Source organism: Eufriesea mexicana, unplaced genomic scaffold (genome assembly GCF_001483705.2).
Source record: "Eufriesea mexicana isolate 0111107269 unplaced genomic scaffold, ASM148370v2 scaffold9296, whole genome shotgun sequence".
Taxonomy (NCBI): Eukaryota; Metazoa; Arthropoda; class Insecta; order Hymenoptera; family Apidae; genus Eufriesea; species Eufriesea mexicana.
This window is the reverse complement of record NW_016917025.1, coordinates 368041-374764: the sequence shown is the minus strand read 5'-3', so window position 1 is coordinate 374764 and position 6724 is coordinate 368041. Positions and strand designations below refer to the sequence as shown.

The 6724-nt window shown below is 41.9% G+C and overlaps 1 long non-coding RNA gene across 1 annotated transcript in view; it reads right to left on the bottom strand.

The window, feature by feature from the left end:
- Positions 1–1408: 1408 nt before the first annotated feature.
- Positions 1409–6724, bottom strand: part of LOC108553093 (uncharacterized) — a 152517-nt gene continuing 147201 nt past the window's right edge. Inside the window, exons 2-3 of the long non-coding RNA XR_001890606.1 lie at positions 5849–5929; positions 1409–1484 (exon numbers count right to left, since the gene is read on the bottom strand). This is a non-coding gene — a long non-coding RNA (uncharacterized LOC108553093). The remainder of the gene's footprint in view (positions 1485–5848; positions 5930–6724) is intronic.

The window sequence follows — 6724 nt, the reverse complement described above, 5'->3', positions numbered from 1 at the left end:
AAAGCACAGCTTGCGCTATGCATTTGTTAAATTTCAGCTTTCTACGACACCTGCATTTGGGTAAAATCGCGAAAAACAATCCGAATATTTAAACGCCTGGTACAGGAGAACCACTGGTCACGTGACCGCGAGCTTTTGTGACGCAGTAGCTCAAAGGGAGCTTAACGTCGGTTCGTGGTTAAATCGAGCTTTCGCGGCGGCATGGATTTTGGGCGGCTCTGGAGATTCGTTCGGCAACCGGGAGACCGCTTCTGCGGAAGCAAAAAATGACAGGTCACGTGATCGCCAGCTTTGCGCACGTGCGCGACAAAGCACAGCTTGCGCTATGCATCTGTTCAATTTGAGCTTTATGCGACACCTGCGTTTGGGTAAAATCGCAAAAAAACAAACCGAACATTTAAACCGCGTGGTACAGGAGAACCACTGGTCACGAGACCACGAGCTTTTGTGACGAATGAGCTCAAAGCGAGCTTAACGTGGGTGAATGGTTAAATCGAGCTTTCGTGACTGGATGAATTTTGCGCGGCTCTGGAGATTCGTTTGGCAACCGGGAGACCGCTTCTGGGGAAGCAAAAAATGAAAGGTCACGTGATCGCAAGCTTTTCGCAATTGGGCGGTAAAGCACAGCTTGCGATATGCATCTGACGAATTCGAGCTTTCTGCGACAGCTGCATTTGGCTACAATCGCGAAAAACGAAGCGAACATTTAAACGCCTCATACAGGAGAACCACTGGTCACGTGACCGAGAGCTTTTGTGACGTAGGTGCTCAAATGGAGCTTAACGTGCGTGAATTGTTAAATCCAGCTTTCGAGACTGGATGAATTTTGGCCAGTTCCGGAGATTCGTTCGCCAATCCGGAGACGGCACCAGTGGAAGCAACAAATGATAGGTCAAGTCACCGCGAACTTTTCGTACGTGAGCGATAAAGAACAGCTTGTGCTATGTATCTGTTGAATTTGAGCTTTCTGCGACAGCTGCGTTTGGGTAAAATCGCGAAAAGCAATTGGGACATTTAAACGCGTCGTATAGGAGAACCACTGGTCACCTGGCCGCGAGCTTTTGTGATGTAGGAGTCCAAAGGGAGCTTAACATGCGCGAGTGGTTAAATCGTGCTTTCCAGACTGGGTGGATTTCGAACGGTTCTGGAGATTCGTTCGGCAACCGGGAGACCGTTTCTGTGGAAGCAAAAAATGACAGGTCACGTGATCGTGAAGTTTTCGTGCGTCGGCGATAAAGCATAGCTTGCGCTATGCATCTGTTGAATTTGAGCTTTCTACTACAGCTGCATTTGTGTAAAATCGTGAAAAACAAATGGACAGTTAAACGCCTCGTACAGGAGAACCACTGGTCACGTGACCGCGAGCTTTTGTGACGTAGGAGTCCAAAAGGAGCTTACCGTTCGTGGGTGGTTAAATCGATCTTTCGATACAGGATGGATTTCGGTCGGCTCTGGAGATTCGTTCGGCAACCGGGAGACAGTATCTGCGGAAGCAAAAAATGAGTGGTCACGTGATCGCGAATTTTTTGTGCATTGGCGATGAAGCACAGTTTGCGCTACGCATATGTTGAATTTGAGCTTTCTACGACAGCTGCATTTGGGTAAGATCGCGAAAAGCGAACGGGACATTTAAAAGCCTCGTACAGGAGAACCATTGGTCACGTGACCGGGAGCTTTTGTGACGTAGGAGTTCAAAGGGAGCACACGTGATCGGATTTAGCATTCATTGTGGCATCGACAGGTCGCGTGCACGCGATCATCTAAATATTCCAGCATCGCGATTTAATAAATCTACAAACTGTCACCGCCTTCCCGTACCGGACAATGCATTCCATTAATAATGCGCCGTTCATCCGGGTCGACCGATCGACCGAAACTCACAACCGATCTCGCTAACGCAACACCTAAATACCGTACCATCGAGACCAACCCAAGACAAATTAGATAAAAAAAGGAAGAAAAAAGAGAGGAGAAAAAAACAACAAAATTGGAGAGAATAATAGAATAAAGCGCGCTCGACGAAACCACCATTCAATCTCCATCGCTCGAAAAACAACCCTCCTACCATCCATGAACGAGCCTGAACTAAAAACAAAACGGAAAAAGGTAGGAAACAAAAAATAAAAAAAAAAAAAGCGGGATGAGAACGGAGGAAAACGAATCACGCAAAATTTCATACAGGGCGCTGCAATACTCAGGGACGGACCAGCATGGGTAAGAAAACGAAACGTTAATCCGATTTTAATTTTTCTGTATTAACCCTGAACTGCCTGGAAGTATTTCAAATTTTCATACTGCCAGGTCCAAGCCATTTTTCATAGTAATAGAAACTGTGTACTGCACATTGTTGCACGAAGTGTATGAAAGAAACTATTTATTTCTTAGCGAAAATTTTTGATATATATTTTCAGGGTAATATGATAACAAGTTTATTTAACTTTTCTATTCTTTTAGGGTATACTACTTCTTCAAGAATGCACCAATATTGAAATAAAACTGAGTGCAAGGGAAAAGCACAGAAATGCACGTAAACAAGACAGCAAATGTACCGTAGCATAGATAACAAACGAAAACAAATTCATAATTTATACAAAGTGACCTGCCACGATACTTAATGCGTTAATTGTAAATTATATAAATAAACCGATAAAACGAATAAAATGATTCTTGCCACTGTAGAAACGACATTGGACCCAGAAAGTAAAAGTGCCGTAACGCTTATAGGACAGGGGGGCTTAAGGGTGGACGATTTAGAAGTTATTCGTTACCAACTTTCGCGAAATTTAAGGAAAAATTTGGCGTGAAAAATTATATATTACTCGACACTTTCATTTCGGTAGAAATTAATTATCCTTGAAGATTGCAACGTATCTGTATTAAGTATCTGTATTAACACTAGAACTACCGGTCTGTAACGTGTGCCTGAATATAGTGCACCCGATTCATATTAATTAATACGATATAACGAAAATAAAAGAGTATCCATAATTATGACCTCATTTAAACAAAAATCAGTATAATTATTACCCAAAGCAGCTACGTATTTTCAGGAGTCGCGAAAATAAAATATCCAAAACAGGTATAATACTTCTAGCGTTGAAACGCAAGTTCTCGAAACAAAATTCCTTCACACTATAGCGAAGACATTGGAACAAAATTATTTAAAATCTGCTCGCTAAAATCGGCCTACAATTCGTCGTTGCAAATTTCTCCAAGAGTTACAAAATCATCCAATGCACGTGGAACGACTCGCCCATCCCCCTCCTAACCGAATAAAAACATAAAACAATGCGAGAAACTGCTCGGAATGATGGAAAAACTGGAAACCTACAGCTTTGGAACAGCCAGTACACAGGTGGACAGAGGCAAAAGAGAGGAAACCGCAATCGGCGCGGCAACGGTGCCAATGATAAAATCCCTCTCTGACGCAAACTGCAGCGCGATGCAGTTGTTCGGGTGCACCGCTGGCTAAACAGCGACGGCTCTCGTTCGTGAAAGTAACGGGGCCCCGGCCGTTTATATTTTTCAATGCAACCGTACTCTCTCGGCCGGCCGGGTTTATGATTTTGCTTAATTAATGGTCGTCTCCCCCGTGGCCTCCGCCGTGGTCCATCCCTTCGACGGCGCGCACCGTTCTCCCTACCAACGGCAACCCGCTCTTCTGCCCGCGCCACTCGCGCGGACTAACCCCCACCCACGCCAACCGACCAGCAACGGCCCGGTGGCCATTAGCCTGCACGGATTGCGCAATTTCGGGAAATTGCGAAGTAATTCGCGGTTGCGGCCACTCTCGCCCCGGAGGAACATAGAACGAGACTAGAGAGAGAGAGAGAGAGAGAGAGAGAGAGAGAGAGAGAGAGAGAGAGAGAGAGAGAGAGAGAGAGAGAAAGAGAGAGAGAGAAAGAGAGAGAGAGAGAGAGAGAGTTATCGCAGGAAAGGACGGGTGCCGGAGCTTTCGCGGAGTGGGCAGCTTCGGCCCTGCGGTGCGTTTCGCGGCAATCGATTCGCCGAAGAACCGGAAGCGGGACAAAAGGAGACAATTAAAGGCGCGTGTCCGCAAGCTGCGGGCCCCGATTACCCCGCGTAGTCCCGAGTTTGTTGATTCCTTCGAGACAGGAGAGGAGTGGGTGCCAGGAACCTGTTAACCGGGATAGACGGGCCAACTCGTTAACTGTATCACCAGGCGCAATTTTAGCACGTAATAATTAATTGGTTACCGATTAGATTAGGGATTCCTTAACCCGTAGGGTGTAATACACCCTCCGTGTGGGGGTATGGTGATATAGGCTCTCTTTTTAACTTGCTACGGGAATTTTATGGCGAAATTTCGTGCATCTCCCTGCGTAGGAGTAATATGCGTTTTACCGGCAATCCGTTTATGATGATTGTTGATTTACAAATTTTTAATCGAGTCGGAGAAAGCGCGATTAGTTTCTTCTAGGGGTTCAAAGGGGTGAAAAATTTGGGAAAATTAAAACAGGCTTGATTTCTTTAAGTTTCCGGGGCATCAAGCGAATAAAGAGGTTCACCTGTCAGGGAAGAATCTCAGGTTTTGAACTTCGTAACCTTCGACACTGCAGAAATCGTGTGAAAGAGTACTAGTATTAACGTACTATACAGAGTGTATACAGGGTGTCCGAAAATGTTGGGACCAAACCGAGACTGCATGCTACCGAGGTGAAATAGAAAAGTTCGTATAAACTTATATTCGAAAAGGCTTTATTGAAAAGATACGAGTTCAAAGTTTAAAAGAAAAATTCGTCTTACAATTCGTAGTACTAATTCTCAATAAAGATTTTTCCTCTTTTAAAATTTTCAGAAAAAATCAAACATATATTTAAAGACTTGTATCTTTTTAATAAAGCATTTTCGGACGTGAACTTCTCTAATCTATTTGTTCTCAGTAACACGTAGTCCAAGTTTGGTCTCAACCTTGTTGGACATCCTATATGTACTCAGCTAAACAAGAAATAAAATATCTCGTCGGATTGTGTAATAATTTTGCAACAATACGATTAAAATTCTATAACAGTTACATATGCAAAATGTGAATCGAACCGTAATATTGAAAAATGCTCGTATTTCGCACGACATATTGGCTAAATACTTTGTTACAAATATGCTGTTATACGTATCGAATTTTTGCAACGCTTTGAATATGTTTCTTTCTAAAAATTAAGCGATCTCTGTACGTTTTCGAGAAATCGTACGAGATATCGCATAGATGCACTTAATGACCTACCTCGTACGAACTGCATTTAAAAATTCATCCAGCCTCCTAGAAGAAATTCATCCGGCCTTCTGGAAGAAATTCACCGTCCGCCACGGGTGTCACGCAATTTTTTAACAACGAATTACGTGGATACGGTTAGATGTCGGAGGTGTCAAAGCGTAATGCTGTACCAGCGAAACGTAACCAAGGAACACGAGTTAAAAACGAAAGAAGAAAGGGAGAAAACAGGGGGGCAAAAAAGAAAGAGCAATTAACAGGGCCCTGTATAATAATTTCGCAAATCAAAACGATCTCTCCGCCGGCAAACCGCGAAAACAAAAACTTTTCAACACGGCGTTCGACGTGTCAACGATACTTTACAATCTTCACCACCACCATCACCACCACCAATGTTGTCGCGCTTGATTAATAAAGAAAAAAAAGCAAGAAAAATTAATAAAAACCGAGGAAAAGAGAGAAAAATGAAGCGAGAAAAAGTTTTTAAATCGAGAGATGAAATAGATATAGAAAAAGAGAGGAACAGATCAATAATAAATAAAAAATAGCCGCGATCAATGAGAGACTATTTAAAAAAAGAAGAGGGGGAAAAAATAAAAAAAGAAATGGCTACAATACCGATGCTATTCTGAGTACTGAGTTCCCAGTCTTTCATGAGGATTTCTCGGGCAGGTCAGGATGACAGCGACGTGGGTGCACCTATAATGCAGACAGTGAGATCGTACATATAGAATTACAGTTGAACATGTCGGGGAAATCATGCGGTCGTTGAATATTCGCGAACTGCGTTGAGTCGCGGTCGAACGTTCATCAAATTTTAAAAAATAATACAATAATTCCTCGAATTTCGATTGTTTCCACTACCGCGATATTCGTGATGTTTATTTTAAAAATCTATTGTACAGAATCGTGGAAAAAGCTGAAGTTAAATATGATAACCGATATTATTCATTGGAACGAAATCAAAATTTTTCGTTAGCTTGGGTCTACGAATAATAATTATTCCTCTGTTTCTGAACAATTTTCGTTAATTAAATGTTATTCCTCATTAAGTGGAGGTATTATTCCTCTCTTTGTTACAATTGTTTCACCGATACAATGATTTTTTACAATGTTTAATGATTATCAGTTAACAAGGTTTACGATTACTTTTAGACCAAAGTTCGTTGCAAAGTTTTGCTTTCGATCTGACTAATAATTCATGCTATTAAAGTCTATGCTATTTTCACAATTCTGTCAAATGACAGTGGTAATATGGGACCGATATAATTATTTTATATCGAGCTCTATTCATTGTCACTTGGATTTCTTAATTTCTTTAATTTTTACAGATGCTCCAAAATAGAAAAATGAATCTTTAAATTGATAGTATGAAATTCGACGTTTAAAACGTAATTAAATGTGAAAAAGTAACATTTACGAATTATTATATAGCCTATGTCTTTACGAACGTGATAAGAATATTAAACGCAGAAATAGATGAATTATTTCTCA